Source organism: Lepidochelys kempii, chromosome 2 (assembly GCF_965140265.1).
Source record: "Lepidochelys kempii isolate rLepKem1 chromosome 2, rLepKem1.hap2, whole genome shotgun sequence".
Classification (NCBI taxonomy): Eukaryota; Metazoa; Chordata; order Testudines; family Cheloniidae; genus Lepidochelys; species Lepidochelys kempii.
This window is the reverse complement of record NC_133257.1, coordinates 149,191,313-149,212,177: the sequence shown is the minus strand read 5'-3', so window position 1 is coordinate 149,212,177 and position 20,865 is coordinate 149,191,313.

Here is a 20,865-nt window from a genome sequence, read left to right as displayed (position 1 = left end):
TTTCACTTAAATTATTATTTGGTCTGTGGTACCATCAAAATATCCAAATGAGGATCAGGGCCCCATTGTGCTTGGAGCTGTACAAACACATAGGAAGATATGATTCCTTGCCCTGGAGAGCTCACAATCTAAGACTTGATGCAATAAGTGAGCATAACACATAAAAAAGGGTAGATGGAAGAGACAAAGAGGTTAACAGTAATAAGAAAACACTTCAGCTAGCTTTATATATAACTCAATGGTTCCAAATCATATAAAAGTTAGTCATTGTCATTAGTGATTTCCTGTAGGTCTTGAGGAGGAATTTGAAGGAGGAGAGGGTAATGATTTTACACACTAGTTCAGAGAGATCATTCCATGCATAAAAGGTTCCATGCTTTTGGGAGAAGTGGACAAGTAGATAGCTGAGGCTGGTATCACTGATGAAACAGACAAGGAAGGAGGACAACCTGATAAGATGAAAGAGGAGATAAGTAGGGAGAAGCAGAATTGTGATGAGCCATCAGAATCTTGAACCTGATGTAGTAAAAAAGATCAGACCAAGGATTCCTGGAGACAGGTGACAGTGAGAAGAAAAGCCAGAAAAGAAAGTCTTAAAGTGCATGGGCTACCGGGAGGCAATTGTGATGTCAGGGAGGCCAGAGAGGAAGGGGTTGCAACAGTCAAGATGGGGAATGATGAGGGCCTGCCCAAGAGTTCTAGTTGAGTGAACAGAAGGAAAGACAAAGTATTAAAGATATTAGGGAAGAAGCAGCAAGATTTGAGCACAGCCAGAGTGTATGGAATAAGAGGAGAGATGAATGAAAGGAGACACTCAGGTTGGGGGCTGGGTGACAAGCAAAATGGTGGTGCCGTCAACAGTAAAAAAGTAGGAACAGAGAGATCGTATAAAGGAAATGACAGAGTTCAGTTTCCTTCATTCACAAAGAGATGTCAGGGCAAGCCAAGATGGGTGACCAGATGGAGAGAAAAAGTTGCATGGTATGGCTTCAGTGAACACAAAGTGTGAGCCTGATCCTGGAATCTTTACTGAAGTAGTCCCTACTCCAAGCAAGTAACCCCTCTGTTCTCAGTCAGACTATTTCGATTAGTTAGTCTGGGGCCTGAGCTTGCTTTGTCTTTCAAATTTAGCATCATATCATCTTGTTTTAAGAACTGAAGTGGCTATTAGTGATTTCTTAATCAATTGTAGGCTTACATATACTATGTTCTTAAATATATTGCTCTTTCTTGTGCAAAAGAGACAAAGTGTAAAATTCCATAATAGACCAAAAGAATTTTAACTCTCCCTTCCTAATGTGCTCCCCTTCCATCCTTCCTTTTGAAAAATTCAAGAGCCAAATAATTTGCTCAGGCATGTCTGTGTATAAAGCTTAGGCGATTCAGCTGGGTAACAGAAGCCAGCTCTGCAGATATGAGAAGCTAGTAACATGCTGCTCAGAGAAGATCACTTGCATCCAGGATGATCTCTGAACACTCCAGACTCACCCAAAGAAATTCAAGTCACCACCTGTTATTCAGATCTTTTGTGGCTAGTGATAGATTGTCAACTGCACTGAAATGGCTCCATTGCTTTATTTAAGGTCATCACAAAGAGTTGAAATGGGTATCTGCTCTTCTACCTTCTACCTCTTCCACTCACCAGTGGAGTGCCACACAGCTCATTTGTCTTCAGCCATCCTCTTTAATATCTATGTGACACTACTGAGGAGGTTATGACACATAATTTCCTCAAATATCAACAGTATGCAGCTCTATATCATAGTTGCCAACTTTTACATGGTTAATAAGCACCCCAACTTTCACAATAAGCCAAAAATCAAGCTAATCCCATTTCAAAACAAGGCCAATCCTGAAGAACCCCAACACTCTATGTGACTAGATCCCCCCCACCGTGCAGTCTGGGACTGTGGTGGGCCCGCTGTGCACCTCTGACTCTCTCCACCTCTTGCCCCTGCTTGCTGGGAGCCGATCAAAAAAAAGAAGCAACAAGCTAAAACAAGCAACAAGCTACAAGCCAAACAAGCAACAAGCTACAAGCCAAAAACTAGCCAACAAGCAACTCACAAGCCAATTAAGCCAAAAACAAGCCCAATTTCTACCATTTTTTTTCACGGGTTTGGCATGTCGGCTCTATATCTTTTTTTACCTCTGATATAAAAGGCTTATCTGCTCACCACTCTTCACATGGCTCCAGCTGAACATGGGCAAAACAGAGGTGAGTGATACTCGTGTGAAGGAACAAATACTGAGAACTAGCAATCAGTTCCTAGCATCTGGCATAGAAAATGTTTTTGGACACAAAGTTTTCTACAGAGCCAGTTTCTTGAGTTTTTATGGAGCGGGGGGATTTGTGCTGAGGAATTCACTAACTTTCTCCTGCAATATTCCTAAACTATACCAGAAAGCAGATTAATGATGTTTTCATCCCTCATGGTCAGAACTGTAAGATTGTATGTTCCCACCTGAGCCTTCCACGGTTTCTGAGATCTAATAACTGTATTCATAGGTTTTGATGTTCTCCCACAATACAGAAACACAGACAGATACAACTGATCATTTTCAGCTTTCTTTATATAGGATTAACACGTCAGAATTAATGTTTATTTTTTAAAATGTATGTACTATCAAGTAATTTTGAAGGAATGATAGAGGAAACAGGTTATGTTTGAGGGCTTATTCCTTCACCTTCCCACTTACCTGGTCCTTCTCACGTGAACAGAGATCAACAATACCCGAAGTCCGAAGGTCCAAACAATTCAATGTTTATTGGGGTGAACTTCCAGCAAGTTTAAATCCAAGTTTCTTTTTCCTTATTTTCGAATCTCAACTTACTTCCTGTTTGCCCCTAATTTATATAGTAATATTCTCAGCTGTACCTTAACCAATCATTTTACTGAAATTTACCTAACCAGTCCTAACATATTGTAACATGATTTGCTAACCAATTATATCCCACCGCCTTAATTAGTTTGCACCCAGCAAAATTAGTTATGCAGCTGTCATAAATATAAAGGGAAGGGTAAACCCCTTTAAAATCCCTCCTGGCCAGAGGAAAAATCCTCTCACCTGTAAAGGGTTAAGAAGCTAAAGGTAACCTCGCTGGCACCTGACCAAAATGACCAATGAGGAGACAAGATACTTTCAAAAGCTGGGAGGAGGGAGAGAAACAAAGGATCTGTGTCTGTCTGTATGCTGCTTTTGCCGGGGTTAGTAATCTAGCTAGGTATGTGTTAGATTATGATTTCTTTGAATGGCTGAGAAAGGAACTGTGCTGAATAGAATGACTATTCCTGTCTGTGTGTCTTTTTTGTAACTTAAGGTTTTGCCTAGAGGGATTCTCTGTTTTGAATCTAATTACCCTGTAAGGTATCTACCATCCTGATTTTACAGAAGGGATTTCTTTACTTCTATTAAAAGTCTTCTTTAAGAAAACTGAATGCTTTTTCATTGTTCTCAGATCCAAGGGTTTGGGTCTGTGTTCACCTATGCAAATTGGTGAGGATTTTTACCAAACCTTCCCCAGGAAGTAGGGTGCAAGGGTTGGGAGGATTTTGGGGGGAAAGATGTTTCCAAACTATGTTTTCTCAGGAACCCAGATAAAGTTTGGTGGTGGCTGTGGATGTCCAAGGGGAAAGGGTAAAATAGTTTGTACCTTGGGGAAGTTTTAACCTAAGCTGGTGAAAGTAAGCTTAGGAAGTTTTCATGCAGGTCCCCACATCTGTACCCTAGAGTTCAGAGTGGGGGAGGAACCTTGATAGCAGCAGACAGAAACAATCACAGAACTAGACAGAGACCATGCAAATAAACAATAGCAAAGTGGGAACTATACTGACAAAACAATACACAAGTGAGGATTTTACAACTACATCTATGAAGACATAAGGGTTTCCAAACTCTGACTATTGATAAGTGAGCTCTTACCAAACAGAAAACTATCAAACTAAATTTCCTTTTACATCTTCTAGGCTCTTCCCTTTATCTGGAGGTGATAGATCGGATCACCTTTCCAACAGCCCCAGATTGCCTTATTTCAATATGACTAGTTTGAAATGTGAGGACGTGACCATACAGACAGGCCTGAATATCTATATCCTCCCCCCTTTTTTTTTTCTTTTGGGATCCTCCTGCCCAGGTATCCCTGGAAAAGTATAGGACATATGGCGACACACTTCCTGATTGGGCCAGGCATCAAGGTAGAAGGTGTTGATATTCCATCTGTCCCACTGCCCCTTGTGTAGTACCGTGCCCTGCACCGTCTCTCGTATGGGCATACCACACGTATTTCAATTAGGGTTCCAGACTTCCCATTATAGTTGGCTCGAGAAGGTTGGGTCTGGGTTGTCTAGTACACTGGGGGGGGGACGGCTTACTACATTACTTATAGGTTACAATTAGTGGCTGTTTTTAGGGTGTTGTGACCCCCTTGATTGTTTCCATATGCAACATAACACAAATACAGTTAACAATACACCAGTTGCTATGATAATCCACAGCAACATACAGAGTCCTGACCACTGCAGTATGGTTCAACATCCTGGCCACCACCAAAAACACTGTTTCTCCTCCTTCGATAGGCTTAAAATGTTGTCAGCTCCATCCTGTCGTGTGTATTGTAAGTGTGTCCAACTGTTGGTGCTTGCAGCAAGTTGCTCTTGTAATCTTTGTGTACTTTTGTCCATATTGTGTGTCCATTGAATATTCACAGTGAAATTTGGTATTGTCCAAAGCAATTTAACTACTTGGTACAGCATGGGGTGCTGGTTTGATTGTTTACAACGATTAAGTCTACTGATCCATTGATGCACCATAGTTCAGATGGCAGTGTATAAAAGTTCATAATTTGGTCATATACTGGAAGGATTTTTGCGTCCTAGTGTTGTATTGTAGGATTACATGTAATGTTGTACATACATTCCCAACAGAATACACCGTGCCCCATATACATTACCCCTAAATGCCCCCCCTTTGCAATAGGCCATTGATCCTGCTCATAGGAGAGGGGCACATCCATATTTGTCCTCTGGATATACAACTGCTTAATGTGATGACAGTTCAGTTTACCCCATTCCACCCCCACACACCTATTTCCTAGTGGCTCCCAACACTCTCCCCCTTCCCCAGTTACTTCCATAGGGTTCAAGGGAACCACCTTATTTGTATTTCCTTCCCATGATATCATAGTAACAATTACACAAGAACTGTCCCCACAGGTCGGGGATGTTATTTTCCAGGTAGATGGGTATGTTTTTGCAATTGTGTATAAATATGGGCTAGCCTCCCGATTTAATACTAAAGGCAATTGTTCTGAACAAGCATCTCTCATAATATCCATTAACATTATTAACTGATCATTTTGAATATCTACAAACACTTCTCCCCATGTTAATCTTCTGAAGCCATCTCCCACCCATGTCACCAGGTCCCCTGCCCAATAAGTTAACTGCAGATTTACCTCTACTGCTGTTCTCCACCCTGTGGCAACTGCCGATAGTTGCTGTGCCATTAATTCATTAATTTGTTGTTGAAAATTTCACATTTTGGCTTACTAAGTGTTTGGTTACCCACTCGTCCCCCAGATTCCATGTACCCAGCATAGTGTTTCCCGCTGCCCCCAATCCTTTTTTCCGACTATGATTCCAGGTGTGTCCCCTCACCCACCAGTTAAATTGTCATTTCAATCCTTTTATGCACATACTATAATTCGGATGAATTTGATCCACCCACCATTCCTTTGGGTGTACCACCCATGTAACAGAGTGAAAGGACATGTTAAAAAGTGCTGGCTGCACCTGCTCCCACAATGGCTCCCATACATTTGCTCGTCAGGGAATATTTTCGGCTCCAGGCTGCTGCCACTTTAAATTTGGATTCTTCCAACTTGGAATCCATATCATCTGTTAGGGTTACATTCTGTAAAACGGTTAACTCATCACACACCACCCAGCATCCCAAAGGAGATTTTACGCCCAACGTAATTTGTAATTTTTTCCTCACCAGAAGTTGTATTTCAAACACTTAAGAAATCATCAGCAGAAGCCCCTTTAAATTTAGATTTCATCAGTGCTCACTAGGTATTTTCCAAGCATCCATGCATGGGCCACAGCTCTGATCACTACAAACTTTATACAAGACAACCAGTTAGTCCATACCTTTTTGATCGAAAATTTCAAGTGGGAAAGACTTCCAATACAATTCCTTCCCTACCTCTGCTTAGCAGTTGGAGGATTTTTTTCACCTCTCTGTGATGCTCTGCATTAAATTCCTATGTAGGGAAGTATAGTAAAATAAGATGTATATGAGGTTTTAATAAAAACAGACTTCTTTAACACAAGAGAAATATCTGATTAAAACAAGATAATATGAAAAGCATACCTAGTCTTAAACTCATCTAGATGAGAACCAATCAGTGTCATGGAATAACTACACCAGAATAATATATTCCAATATCTTTATCAGCCATCTAGTGGCATGACAAGAACTACAGGGTAATTAAAAGTAACAATGAGTCATATATATGATTAGTTAACCACAACAATTATACATAGACCACAATGCAATAAATCCCATGTTCTTAAGAAAGAAATTCTGCCTACAGTAGTAAAAAAAAAGCTGTCTAAACTGCCCTCCAACCTCAGTCCCAAATTAGAAGCACCTCTTCCCTTCAAGGTGGTGCCAAATGGTTGCATGCAGTGCACACACATAGTAGAATGTCCTCATTCCCTCATGTTCGCCACTGATAGATCCCCACAGCCAATCAAAAGGGTGGTCAAATTCCTCCCCAAGAGTTGGACCTCTCAGCCCAAGTTGCTGAAAAGGATGTGTTGTCCCTGCTTCTAGCTGCAGAGTCATACATGGGCTAATTCACATAATTTAAGGGTATATTGTACCATTATGACCTCCTGCATAATACAGGACATAGAATTTCACTCAGTAATTTTTTGTGTTTAAATTATGGCATATCTTTTAAAAAGACATCCAGTCTTGAGGTAAAGATTTCAAGTGCTGGAGAATCCACCACATTTCTTGATCATTTCCAGTGGTTAATTACCATCACTGTTAAAATTGTATCCCTTATTTCTAGATTGAATTTGTTTAGCATCAGTTTACAGCCATTGAATCTTTGGTAGGCTGCCTTTTGCTTGGTGCAGACTAAAATATTACGGAAGTCCGTGGAGTCAAGACAAACACCAGCCCTACATCAGTCCCCTAGAACTGCCTTACTACTGGCTTCTTCAATAGAAATGCTTCTCCTTTTATTGACATGGGCCGGGCCATAACATTGCAGATGGCCTGAGATGCCCACTTACTTCCTTAGAGGATTTTCTAGCATGGTGTCAAAGTTTCTGCCCACATAAGCCCTCTTCTAACCACTAGGAAAACTCTAATTTTCCTGTGGGAAAGCTTCCACCTGCTCCCAGGCTCTCTCTCCCATGGAGTAGATGATCCCCAGGAGTTCAGCTCACATCACATCTTCCCAGCTGATCATGCTAGCTCCCTGCAGAAAACGTGCTCCCACATGGAGCACACCAGAGTTGCTGGGTCTGTGGGGAGAGGAGCCTGTGCAGTCGCAGCTTCGCTACAGTCATAGGAACTTTGATACGTATGAGCAGTTTGCTCATGACAGGGAGGAGAAGGGGCACAAAGAGGCATGCAGCAGTGCCATGCTAAGACCAAGGAGCTGAGGCAGGTGTACCAGAAGGCAAGACTGTCCAACCGTCATTCTGGTGCAGCACCGAAGGCATGACACTTCCACTAGGAGCTGCACGCCACCATTGGCAGTGACCCCACTTCCACTGCCAAGAGCTCTGGGGCACAGGGGAGAGGAAGGCTGGAGGCAGTGGCCTGCAGAGTTAAGCTGAGGATGAAGTGGTAGACAAGGAGGTCGAGTTGGAGAATGAGGTGGGATAGGCAACAAGGACATCCAGTGGCATGGCGAGCCAGGACCTCTTTTTGAATCAGGAGGGGTCTACCCAGTCCCAGTACTCTGGATCTGGTGTGCTTAAAGCAGGAAAGGGGAACTCTGGTAAGTGCTCATTTTGCTTTGATACTGAATGGTGAGATGAAGTAGAGCTCATATTTTGAAGTAGAGCTCATCTCATATTTTGTTACATGGTAGAAGTGGGATAAGAGATAGAAATTAACAACCCTGGGACTGTTTGCATCTGCTTTGTTTGCATCTTCTTCTCATTCCCCTGTGCAGCTACTCAGTGAGGGCCCTGTGGAAAAATTTTTAATACACACCAGGATGTCCCCAGAATCCTCCATAGAGATCTCTAGGAAACTTTCTCAGAGGTACTCTGCATTCATCTGCCAAAGGTTCCTTGGCAGTGCTGCTTGGTTTCTTCCCCCACTGTAGGAAACTTTGCAGTGCCAATTGGTAATTACTTCTGAAGAAACGAAAGCAGCACACAGGTGAGCAGCATATGGACCAGACCTGAAGCCACACACATGCAGGAGATGCACCCTTGCATCCTTGGTTAACCTCAGGAGTGAACTATCAGCACTGATTTCCCCCACTTCTTGAAAACAGTGCCAGTATTCACAAGAATGTCCCTATTCTGATCCCCTTCTGAAACCCACCACTTTTGTCCCATCTTTCCCTCCCCTTCCCACCTTGGGGCCGAACTCGCCATGTTTAGGGCTCTCACCATGCTGTGTGCTTGCCAACAGAAAGTGAGAAAGAGGTGTATGTAACTGTTATGATTCCTGGCTGTGAGTGCACTCACAATGCTACTTCTGTGTACTGTTTCTTTTGCTTCTGCAGATGTGCCCTTGAGGCCACCTCCTACATGCTGCCGTAGTTCCTCCATCAGAATGAGGAAGAGTGAGGAGACATGTTTAGAGAAGTGCTGCAATTATCCAATGCTGCAGATAGCAAAAACAGCCTGGAGAGAAACAATCAACAAAAAATTGAGAATGGATAGCCAGGAGAGGAGACATGGGCAGGAGCAGATGATAAAGGGACAGGAGCATTCCATGCCCTCCCCAAACTCCCCACACACATTCTTCACATGGTCCCAGCCCATCGTAGTACCCCTTGCTCTCCACACCTAGAGACATGTTTCATAATGACAGCTGGACTTACACACAGCTGTGAGAGTCTCATTTGAGAGAGAGCTCCTCAGTGTCAGGTCCCTTGTAAGAAAGGGAAATCTGTGTATTGCTGTTTAATAAAAATTTAGTCTTACAAATATGATGATTCTTTCTTTGGGTCCTACACACAGTGGCTGTTGCTGAAATTCATACACAGTGGCAATCAGCACTTTTGCAGACTACAATTAACATTCAAGCAGCAATCAATACAAGGATCTTTCAAGGCACCAAGTAAACAAAACCTGGCTGAATGAATTACAGAGAGACACATTGCTGGAGCTCATTGTCAAAATGTTGCTTCAAAGCCTCCCTGATTCTAATAGCCCCCCCGTCGAGCCCCTCTAAGAGCCCTGGTATCAGGCTGCTCAAAATCAGCTGCCAGGTGAGCCCCATCAATGCTCCACCCTCACTGATGTTTAACCTGCCAAAAAGGCAGTGCCAGTGACCCTTTAATCATCCAAATGCACATTCAATGGTCATGCTGCACCTGCTGAAGCACTCCTTGCTGCTGTCAAGGTTTCTGGTGTAAGGCTCCATGAGCCACATGAGTAAGGGGTACGCTGGGTCTCCCAGGATCACTATGGGCCTTGCAACATCCTCTATTAGAATCTTCTGGTCTGGAAAGTAAGTCCCTGCTTGCAGCTTTCTATACAGGCCAGCGTTCCTAAAGATGCATGTGTCATGCACCTTCCCTGACCACCCTATGTTGATGTCAGTGAAACTACCCTGGCAATCCACTGGCGCCAGCAATATCATAGAGAAGTTCCCTTTCTGTTGATGTACTCTGTAGCAAGAAGGTCTGGGGCCAAAATTGGGATATGCGTGCCATCTATCTTCCCACTGCAGCTAGGGAATCACATTGCTGCAAAGCCACCTGCTATTTCCCGCACATTGCCCAGAGTCACAGTCATTCATAGCAGGAGGAGATTAATGGCCCTGCACATCTGCATCACCACAACCCCATGGTGGACTTCCCAACTCCAAATTGATTTGCATCTAACCAGTAGCAGTCCAGAGTTGCCAGCTTCCACACAGCAATTGCCACTCACTTGTTCACAGTGAGGGCAGCTCTGACTCCTGTGTCCTTGGGTGAGCTCCACGCACAGTTCCAAGAAGGTGGCTTTTCACATCCAAAAGTTCTGCAGCCTCTGCTCATCATCCCAGACCTGCATCACACTGTGATCCCACCACTCAGTGCTTGTTTCCCAAGCCCAGAACCAATGGTCCACCATGTTTAGCTGCTCCATGAATGCCAACATCAATCTTGAATTGTTTCTTTCCATGGCACACAGCAGGGCAGACACCATGGATTCATTCTCAAATTCACAGCTCATGAAATACTGCAGGATTAGCTGCATTGTGTTCATAACACTGATCACAAGACTGGAGAGCAGTGAGGGATCCATGCTTTCTGGCAGAGATGGTAGGTGCAAAGTTTACAGGGGCAGTTGAAAAACAGTGTAAAACATAGTCAGAAGCCCATGGAATGATTGAATGGAGAAAACTGCATCATGCGATGATGAGCCTGTCCCCATGGTGCACTGCAATCCATTCCCAGAACTCCTAGTGGCAGAAGATGGTGAATTGCATAGTGGGATAGCTATTCATGGTGTATTGTTCTCTCTGTCGATGCTAGAGCACCAACTGTGGACGTGCATCACCATCACAAGGCGTGTTGTGTGGACATGCAGAAGTGATGTAATTACAGCAGTTTATGACCATTGACATAACTGAAATCAATTTATCTCTGTAACGTAGACATAGCTTTAAAAATATGAACATATACAAATTTACTAGTTTAGTTACTCCCATGAAAAATGAATATGAAAGTTACCTAACTATAGTTAGGCAAACATACTTCAAAAAACATTGTTTTTGAAACATACTGGAAAATTGGGGAGGCATTGGAAAGGTGGTTAAGCCAAATGTAGTAACAATTTTACAAAAAAGAGAGAAAATGAAGCCTGGTAAATGTGGTCCCATATATCAAACTTTTCTGCCTGGCACACTAGAGAAATATATACCACAAAAAAGAAACCATTAATCTGCACGGTGACAGAACCCTAAGTAATAGGAAGCATGGTTTTATAAAGGATCTGTCTTGCTTGGCAAATATAATTACTTTTTCCTTTTTAGGATAGGTGGACCTACGAGTCATAGGAGCAAAGATGGTAGCTGAAACTATATCTCTACATCAACTAGAGAAGGGAGGCATCGCCTAGAAAGAGAACAGAAGAGAAGACCAAGGATGGAGCCCTGTAAGATGCCACAGAGAGTGGGAGAGGAATGAAGGATCCACTAAAAGACATACTGAAGGCATGATTAAGGAGGCAAAAGGAGAGCAAAGAAAGGACAGTCACTGTAACTAATGGAGGACAAGATTCCAAGAAAGACATGTGATCAGTGGTGTCAAAAGCAGCAGAGAAGTCAAGGAAGATGGAGTTGGAGAGAAACCCCTGGGATTTGGCCAGCAAAAGGTAGTTAAAATCTTTGGTGCAGTGGAAAGGGTGGTGCAGTGGAAAGGATGAAATCTAGACTAGACTGCTAGACTAGGGATAGTCAAGTTTTGTTTTTTTGAGGATGGGTGAGACCAGAGGATGTTACTGTTTTGAGGGGATCCAGTCAGAAGAGAGTGAAATGCTAAGAAGAAAGGATGGGAGTTAAGGCAAGGGAAGATAGTAGCTAGGAAGGGATGGGATTGGGTGTCACCATGCCTCAGTGGGTCACAACTGAGAATGCCAGATTCAGGACAAACTGCTGAAAAATAGGGCAGACACACTCTAAATTGATGGTTATTCTAGCATAAGATTATGCCAAGCCAGTAACAAAAGTAAATTTCTGTCTCACCACTAGTTAACAAGAAGTCAGAAATGCAGTTTGCTTAGGCATCTCAGCCCCTATCTCACCATTACTATAATCATAAACAGAATTCTATCATGAGTAGTTATTGAAAACCAATTTCATCACATATAAAGTCCTTCTAATCTCAAGAGATCAGTCACATAGCCAGGTCAATATATAACTCAGATCCTACCCAATAATCATGCTGCTGCCAATCCTTTAGTAACTAAAATCTAGAAGTTTATTAATAAAAGAAAAGAAGAAGAGAATTAAAATGGTTAATAGATCCTATACCTACAATAATTGAAATGTTCTTATATCAGGTTTCTAGCAGTGATATTATAGACTGCTGGCTTGTAAAGTCTCTGGTAATTTCCAAAATATTGGAAGGTCCTCAGTCCATAGTCCAATATGCTCCTTTTAGTTATAAATCCACAGTCCAGAGAATCAGAGCAGGAAAGAGGCAAAATGCCCTTTGCCATGTACCTGGAAATTTACTGATTCAAAACACAATTCACAGCCACAGTTTGTGGAAAGTTACTGGCACAAGATGGATTCCAGGGTCACATGAGCATATCAGATGTCCTTGCATGACTTGCTGACTCACAGGAGGTAGACATTGGCCTCTTGAAGGCTGACGCATCATCAAGAAGAGCCATTTGGGCAGAATGAGTTTCTTCTATGGTCCATTGTGAGAGATAAGTGTCTCTGATGGACCATCAACTCAAAGCTGTCTAGCCTAAATGTAAATCTTATCTGTTAGGTGTTGCCCAGGAATATAGCACATATGTAAGATACCAGAGCATAGCCAATATTCATAACTTCAGATACAAAAATAATACATGCATATAAACAGGAAATCATACTTAGCAAATCATAACTTTTCATTGACACCTCACATACAATGCTTTGTACAAGATTTGTTGCAACTGCATAACAGTGGCAATATCACTGATATACATGGTCATATTTATCATACAGCATCATGGGGGGATAGGTGGAGCAGTTACAGAGGGTAGATGAGAAATCTCTGTGTCAATGGCCATCAGAAAAAGAGGGTGTTGCAAGGGGTGGTGAGAGGATGAGCGAAGGGGAGATTGGTCATGGCAGATCTTGTTAATTTTCAAAAATGCAGTGATTTCTTGATTGCAGAGCTAGAGAGTGGAGGGCCAAATTTTGGAAATGACAAGTAACAAAAGTATCTGTGTATGTAGGCATGGGAGTCAATATGTCTGGAGAAACAGTGCTGCTAGGCAAGGAATATATAGCAGAACAAACAGATAAGAGTTGTGGGTTATGGGACTTTCTCCATGGGACTCAGACAGATAGGAAGCTGGAGTAGAGGAAGCAGATGTTGGGAATTGGAGCGCTATCTTTTGCAATAAGAAAGAGGCACAAAAGAGTCAAGAGTAGAAGACAATGGAATGGAGGGAATCCAGAACTAAATCAGCAGGGAAAAAACTGAGAATAGTAGAAAAGTCACCAGCATTGACGCATTATATTGACGCAGTCCCTTATAGTGGACCTGGAAATGTTAGGCCCAGGACCATGACTGAGGCGTGGGGTGTAGAATTGCACTTTGATAACCTGTAGGTGAAATGAGGAGGCCTTTATACTTAGTTTGTGATTGATGAGATGGGCTGTGGTCAGGATTATAATAATATGCGTACGTGTATATGGGTATATATGTATAGTATGTATGTATATATATGGCACCACCTTATATTCAAGCATAACAATATTTTTCCAATTTGATGTTGTAGTGTGGCCCTTTTACTTTGGTGTCACAGATAGCAACACACTCCTATTAAGGCAATTACAGTTACCACCTGTATTATCATTAGTAGTAGGCAAAATAAAAGTATTTTGAAATACCGGGATAGGCATTGTTATAGTGTGTCCCACAGAGCTATGTATATGAGAAGTAAAACAGAAGTGTGGAGTAGTGACATTACAAACGAGGACTCTGTATATAAATTTTCTTGTGTTTAGTTAGTACACAGTACTGTCCATCCATGTTATAGGTTACCCTTACTGCTGGTTGTCACCTTCGGGTAAGCTTTGCTGGGCAGAAAACAGGAACTGCTAGCTACTTTGTTCTGTCGGTTGCATTGCTCTGTATACATCCGTAGCTGGTGTAGATCCAGTTGTTTCTTATAGATGCTGTCTTCCAAATAACCTACTGAATGGACAGTAACCAATTTATCAAATATTGCTGTGTCAGTATTTAGTACCCAGACACTGAACAAGTTTGTTTTGTGCCTTACTTAAGTAGTGTCACTGACCCCAAAATATGTCTGGTACTACCAGGGAATTTGTTTACCCAATTTGTAGTTACTATGTAACTTAATTTTTTTTACCAATTTGTTTTTTCTTGCCTTCATGTTGTTTGCTGCCATTGGCATGTTGATTTTTACCTGTGTTGGTTAAACAGTTTAGCAACGCTATGTACATTGTAAATGGTTTACGGCAATAACACCACAGTAATACAGCAATAATACAGTTGCTTTTACACAGTAGCCAAATTCAAATTAAATGATGGTTTAACCTGGTCCAGCTAGTGGTTTGTAGGTGATTGCCGACTTAATTGTCCAAATATGGTAGATTGAGGCGTAGTTGATCAGTCTCTTATTTTTAAAACACTTCACTTTTCTTTTCTTGATGCTTGGGGGTTCCTTCACTATATACTAATATCTTCTGATGTTTTTCTGGTGTGATATCTTCTGGTGTCTTTGGTCTGTAGGATGCAACCTTAAATAGCTAGTTAGTTAACATGTTTGTTTGTTTGTTTGTTTGACATTTCTTCTTGTTTTCAGTAACCCAAATTTAATACACAAATTAACTTAGTTTGTTTACAATGTAATAGGGACCAAGTCTTTTATAACACAAGCTATACTTTTGCAATTGTTGTATAGACAGTAATTTTTACTTGAGCCGCATTACTAATATTTTATACTAAATGTAATGCTTAACTGCTAGAATAGATGCTCACAATCTTTTATGAGAAGGTGTATTGTTTTCCCCTGCTGAGTACTCTGTTTTAGCAAAAGAGTTGGTAACCTAATTTTAGAGTTAATTAACTCTAAGCCTTTTAGAGTTAATTTGCTTGTGATATCAATTCCACTTTTAACTATTTAGAAGCCCAATGACTTTAACAACAACTACTTCCCTTTAACATAACATAAGAGAAAAGTATATAACAATTAAAAAAGGGAAGAAGGAGGATCCTGGGAACTACAGGCAAGTCAGCCTCACCTCAGTCCCTGGAAAAATCATGGAGCAGGTCCTCAAGGAATCAATTCTGAAGCACTTAGAGGAGAGGAAAGCGATCAGGAATGTCAGCATGGATTCACCAAGGGCAAGTCATACCTGACTAATCTAATTGCCTTCTATGACGAGATAACTGGCTCTGTGGATGAGGGGAAAGCGGTGGACGTGTTGTTCCTTGACTCTAGCAAAGCTTTTGACATGGTCTCCCACAGTATTCTTGCCAGCAAGTTAAAGAAGTATGGGCTGGATGAATGGACTATAAGGTAGATAGAAAGTTGGCTAGATTGTCGAGCTCAGTGGGTAGTGATCAATGGCTCCATGTCGAGTTGGCAGCCAGTATCAAGTGGAGTGCTCCAAGGGTCGGTCCTCGGGCCGGTTCAATATCTTCATAAATGATCTGGAGGATGGTGTGGATTGCACCCTCAGCAAGTTTGCAGATGACACTAAACTGGGAGGAGAGGTAGATACGCTGGAGGGAAGGGATAGGATACAGAGGGACCTAGACAAATTAGAGGATTGGGCCAAAAGAAATCTGATGAGGTTCAATAAGGATAAGTGCAGAGTCCTGCACTTAGGAAGGAAGAATCCCATGCACCGCTAAAGACTAGGGACCGAATGGCTAGGCAGCAGTTCTGCAGAAAAGGACCTAGGGGTTACAGTGAACGAGAAGCTGGATATGAGTCAACAGTGTGCCCTTGTTGCCAAGAAGGCCAATGGCATTTTGGGCTGTATAAGTAGGAGCATTGCCAGCAGATCGAGGGACGTGATCGTTCCCCTCTATTTGACATTGGTGAGGCCTCATCTGGAGTACTGTGTCCAGTTTTGGGCCCCACACTACAAGAAGGATGTGGAAAAATTGGAAAGAGTCCAGCGGAGGGCAACAAAAATGATTAGGGGACTGGAACACATGACTTATGAGGAGAGGCTGAGGGAACTGGGATTGTTTAGTCTGCAGAAGAGAAGAATGGGGGGGGATTTGATAGCTGCTTTCAACTACCTGAAAGGGGGTTCCAAAGAGGATGGATCTAGACTGTTCTCAGTGGTAGCTGATGACAGAACAAGGAGTAATGGTCTCAAATTGCAGTGGGGGAGGTTTAGGTTGGATATTAGGAAAAACGTTTTCACTAGGAGGGTGGTGAAACACTGGATGCGTTACCTAGGGAGGTGGTGGAATCTCCTTCCTTAGAAGTTTTTAAGGTCAGGCTTGACAAAGCCCTGGCTGGGATGATTTAGTTGGGAGTTGGTCCTGCTTTGAGCAGGGGGTTGGACTAGATGACCTCCTGAGGTCCCTTCCAACCCTGATATTCTATGATTCTATGAATTAAACCAAAATAAATTTTAAATGTAAGTTCATCTAACCACTTTGAGGGTATTAAATTTTTATGATACTTTTTTGTGTTTGGAAGCCAAAGGTGGAAACCTGCTGAAAAGGTGGACACCTATTGACATTGTTTGGTTAGCTTTATGCATAAATTGTTATTTTTACACATGTTTATATGACATTTTTATAACTATATTTAAAAGTTCAAACAAGTTCATAAAAACCCAAACAAGAAATTGACATTTTTTTTAATATTACCTTTATCTTAATGTTGAGGTTTTCCCTCCTTTTTTTTTCTTTGAATAAAAAATAAAATAAAAATAAAAAACAAAACTGTGATTAATAAAAGAGAATTGTCTTTGTTTTCAATTGCATTATTTGTTGAGGCAGAAATATATGTACATATATTTATAACTTAGACCTTTTTGAACATTAAAAATATGGTATTAAAAATATTATGATGGTTATACCCCAACCATAATATTAAAATAGTGTAGTACCACTTATTTTTTAAAGGTATAAAATTGACTTTTGTTGCAACAAAATAAAAATAATAAAAAAGTAGTCACGTCACATACACAACATACAATATAGGACAACATACATGATATACAGGACAAACAAGTGGCACCAGAATTATTTTTATAACTATACAAAATAAGGTAAATACAGATAACAAAATAAAAAATAAAGGGTTAAATGTTTAAATAAACAAGTCATTACTTTATTATTGAAAACATTTATTAAAAATTGATAAAAAATTGTGTTATTTGCCAAAGTTAATTTAGTAACTTAAGGCATTTTCCAGTACTTCATATTAACTTTATTTTAAAACTCTGCTATGTGGTAACAAGGAAAGCCTATATTTCAAATATTAATTAGTGGTTAGTATTAGAAGCAGAGTCTGCATTTCTGTTGTTTGGCAACCATATCCTCAAGAAAATTAGGAGTAATTCCAGCTGCTGCATTTCTGAAGGGTTAAAATAATTAAATTCTTGTATTTATTTAAAGTAAAAATCTTACCTTGTTTTTCTTTGTTTGATTGTTGTTTTGTTCTATTTTCAATTGCTTTATCTTTTTGGAGTTTCTGTAAATACTGTAACTTTTAACTTTTAAAACAGAGAGAGAGAGACGAAATGAAAAGAGACGGGGAAAGTGGGGAGGGGTGAAGAGCAACCTAGGAAGGTAGGGAGATCTGAGCCAAGAGAGATTAACTCTATAGAGTTATCTTAAGGTACAGACAGCAGAGCAGCAAGTTTAGCAAACTGAGAAAATTTTCAAAGGAAAACTTAACTGGTATGTAAAAATATTTGAGAAAGAAAGTTATATTTTTAGCCATGAGCAAGGAGAGTGGCTCCGGGGTTTAAACCACCTGGGAACCTGCACAGTTGGGAACCCGCACTGCACCTGGTTTTTATCATGAAAGGAGAGTGAGGGTCATTACCTGCTCTTGCAAAACCTGATTTTGTTCCCTCAGTGTCTGTTGCTTTTGTTTGCATTCCAAATGGATTGTGGGAGTGACCTTACATGCTTCAGATAACTGTTTTTGGGCAACTCCATCTGTTAATGCATCAATTCTAGGTGTTAACCCACTCAGTTTTGGTTTTTCACTTTGAAGTTCTTTTTTATACATTCTCCTGTGATTGAGTCACAGCTCCTGTCTCCTAATGTGCTTTCTGAACTGTTCCATTTTTCCCTTCATCTGATTTACCAATTTAGTGAAAGTATTGTTTGCTACTTCTCCCTCCTGTGCACTTATTTCTCCCATTCTGACAAGCACCAGTCTAGGTCTCAGCTTAAGTTTTACTGGAACCTGACTTTTATCATATGGTGGTGATTGCAATGCAGTGGTTACAATTTCATCTTTTAATTTTGCTAGGGCCACCTTCTTCCATTTCTGTCCCCATTCTTCAGGCACAGGGTAGCTACCTGAAGCCTGCTGCTGTTGATCACAAATATTTATAACAGGGGACAGCACATCTCTTTTTTGTAGGTTTTTTACAGCTGTTTCCAGTGTTTTATTCTGTTCCCGTATCTGCTGTCTCTGGACTGCTTGCCATCCTGCAAGGAGAGCAGGAGCATTCCAAGGCTCTGGGGCTTCTCCTGCTTCTTTTAACTCTTTCTTTGGTTCTGTTACTTGCCCCACCAATTTTGTGGCATGTTGTCTTAACCATTTAACAGCCATGGTTATAGTTTGCAATATTCTGTATTTCAAGGCTACAGTCTCTGCCCTAGCCTTACAGATTTTATTCCATGTTTCTTCCCACTATATTTTTTAAATGCATATGGGCCCCCTTGCTGTCAATCGAGTGGATGCAAATTTCATGAACTTCTGTGGGGAGGGGAGGGAGTTCCCTAGCTTGTGGTTTTCTGTCATGTTAGATCGTGATTCCTACCGAGGACAGCTTGCTTACTTACCAAATCAGAGGTCGTGGGTCATCAGTGTGGTTAGACGTTGATAGATGTTTGGCTGCATGTGTGTGTTCCCTCTGTGTACCGCTCCAGCTCTGCGCAGACAGCTGGCACAGCAGACCTCGAGTGAACTGCCCAATGACCACAAGATCCATTAAGGGACGAAGGCACCCTGCCAGGTTTATTGTCAACGAAGTATGGTACTAGTATCCCACAGACTCTACTGGAAAACTAATACATGTATGCCTGTAACACTGGACCACACAAGCAAAAAATATGTGCTTAAATACAGCTAAATGTCAATAAATCTAGGAACAAAAAATGTAGGCCCTGCTTACAGGATGTGGGACCTTCTCCTGGGAATCAGGGACTCTGAAAAAGATTTGGGAGTCGTGTTGGATAATCAGCTGAACATGTGCTCCAAATGCAATGCTGTGGCCTATTGTTAGTGCTGTAGAAAGTTGTTGCTGATGCTGCAGAGTTATTACTGTTGCCAGTGTTGCTGTTCTTGGAGCTCTGATGTCAGCCGCACTAGCAGACAGTGCAGCATGTTAACTCAGCAGACATTGATGTTATTCATAAGAAAGACCACAGGCTCAGTTCCGTGGTGAAGGTGCTCGGCCAGCTTTATTGTCAACAAAGCACTTCAGGTTCACTAATACATGTATGCCTGCGACAAGATACCTGCTCAGTCAGCACACCAGAATGCTGTCCCCTCGGTAAGTACAAAGTTGCCCTCCTGTGACTTCTCCTTTTATATGTTGATACGAACAAGTTACATATTACACTCCAGATGTTGTTAGTTAACACCTTTATCCTTGTATCTGCTAGTTCAAACAAACTATCCTTATCCATTGTCCTGTCATTCCATCCTTATCTTACAAGGGGGGGTTTTGTAGCATCTCCTAGGAATGTGTTTACATAGTTACCCAAGAGATCTGTGTGGTTTTAGTACCAAGCTCTCCAGTCTGGAAAGTGCTTATTTGGTGTTAGCTAATACCTAGTATGTTGTTATTGTGCCAAGGCCAGGCCTACTCTGGTTCACAGCCTTTGGTTCACACTGGCTGCATAAACAGGGGAATCTTGAGTAGAAGTAAAGAGGTTATTTTACCTCTGTATATGGAACCACCCTGACCTCTGCTAGAAAGCTATGTCAATAATTCCAGAAGAGGAACTGACAAATTGGAGATGGTTCAGATAAGAGCCACAAGAATGATTAAAGGATTAGAAAACATGCCTTATAGTTATAGGAGCTCAATCTATTTAGCTTAACAAAGAGAAGACTAAGGGGTGACTTGATCACACTCTATAAGTGCCTACATGGGGAATAAATATTTGACAATGGGATCTTCATTCTAGCAGATAAAGGTATACCATGATCCAATGGTTGGAAGATGAAACTAGATAAATTCATACTGTGAAGGTAATTAACCACTGGAACAATGTATCAAAGGTTGTGGTGGATTTGCCATCACTGGCAACTTTTTAAACAAGACTGGATGTCTTTCTAAAAGATATGCTCTGCATAAAAAAGAAATTATTTTGGGGAAGTTCATTGACTTGTGTTATACAGGAGATCAGACTAGATCACAATGCTTCCTTCTGGCCTTGGAATCTATGAATCTGAATCCTAACTTTATGGGGGGGGGCAGGGTGGCTATGAATTACATTCTCAGAAATCTCAACCAGGGACTACAAATGAGCATGCAATTCACAGTCAAAAAACCATTAATTAAAAATTTGTAGATTTCCATGCAATATGTGCCTAGATCCCTCTGGACTGCTTTGAAAATCTCAATCAATGAAAACTAATAAAAGTAATAGTAATGGTATATATATTTGTACCATGATTAAGTGGATGGTTCATGTGGATATGAAGTTAGAGAAATGGGGTATTGTAGCACCTTATCTCTGCATTTTCTAAC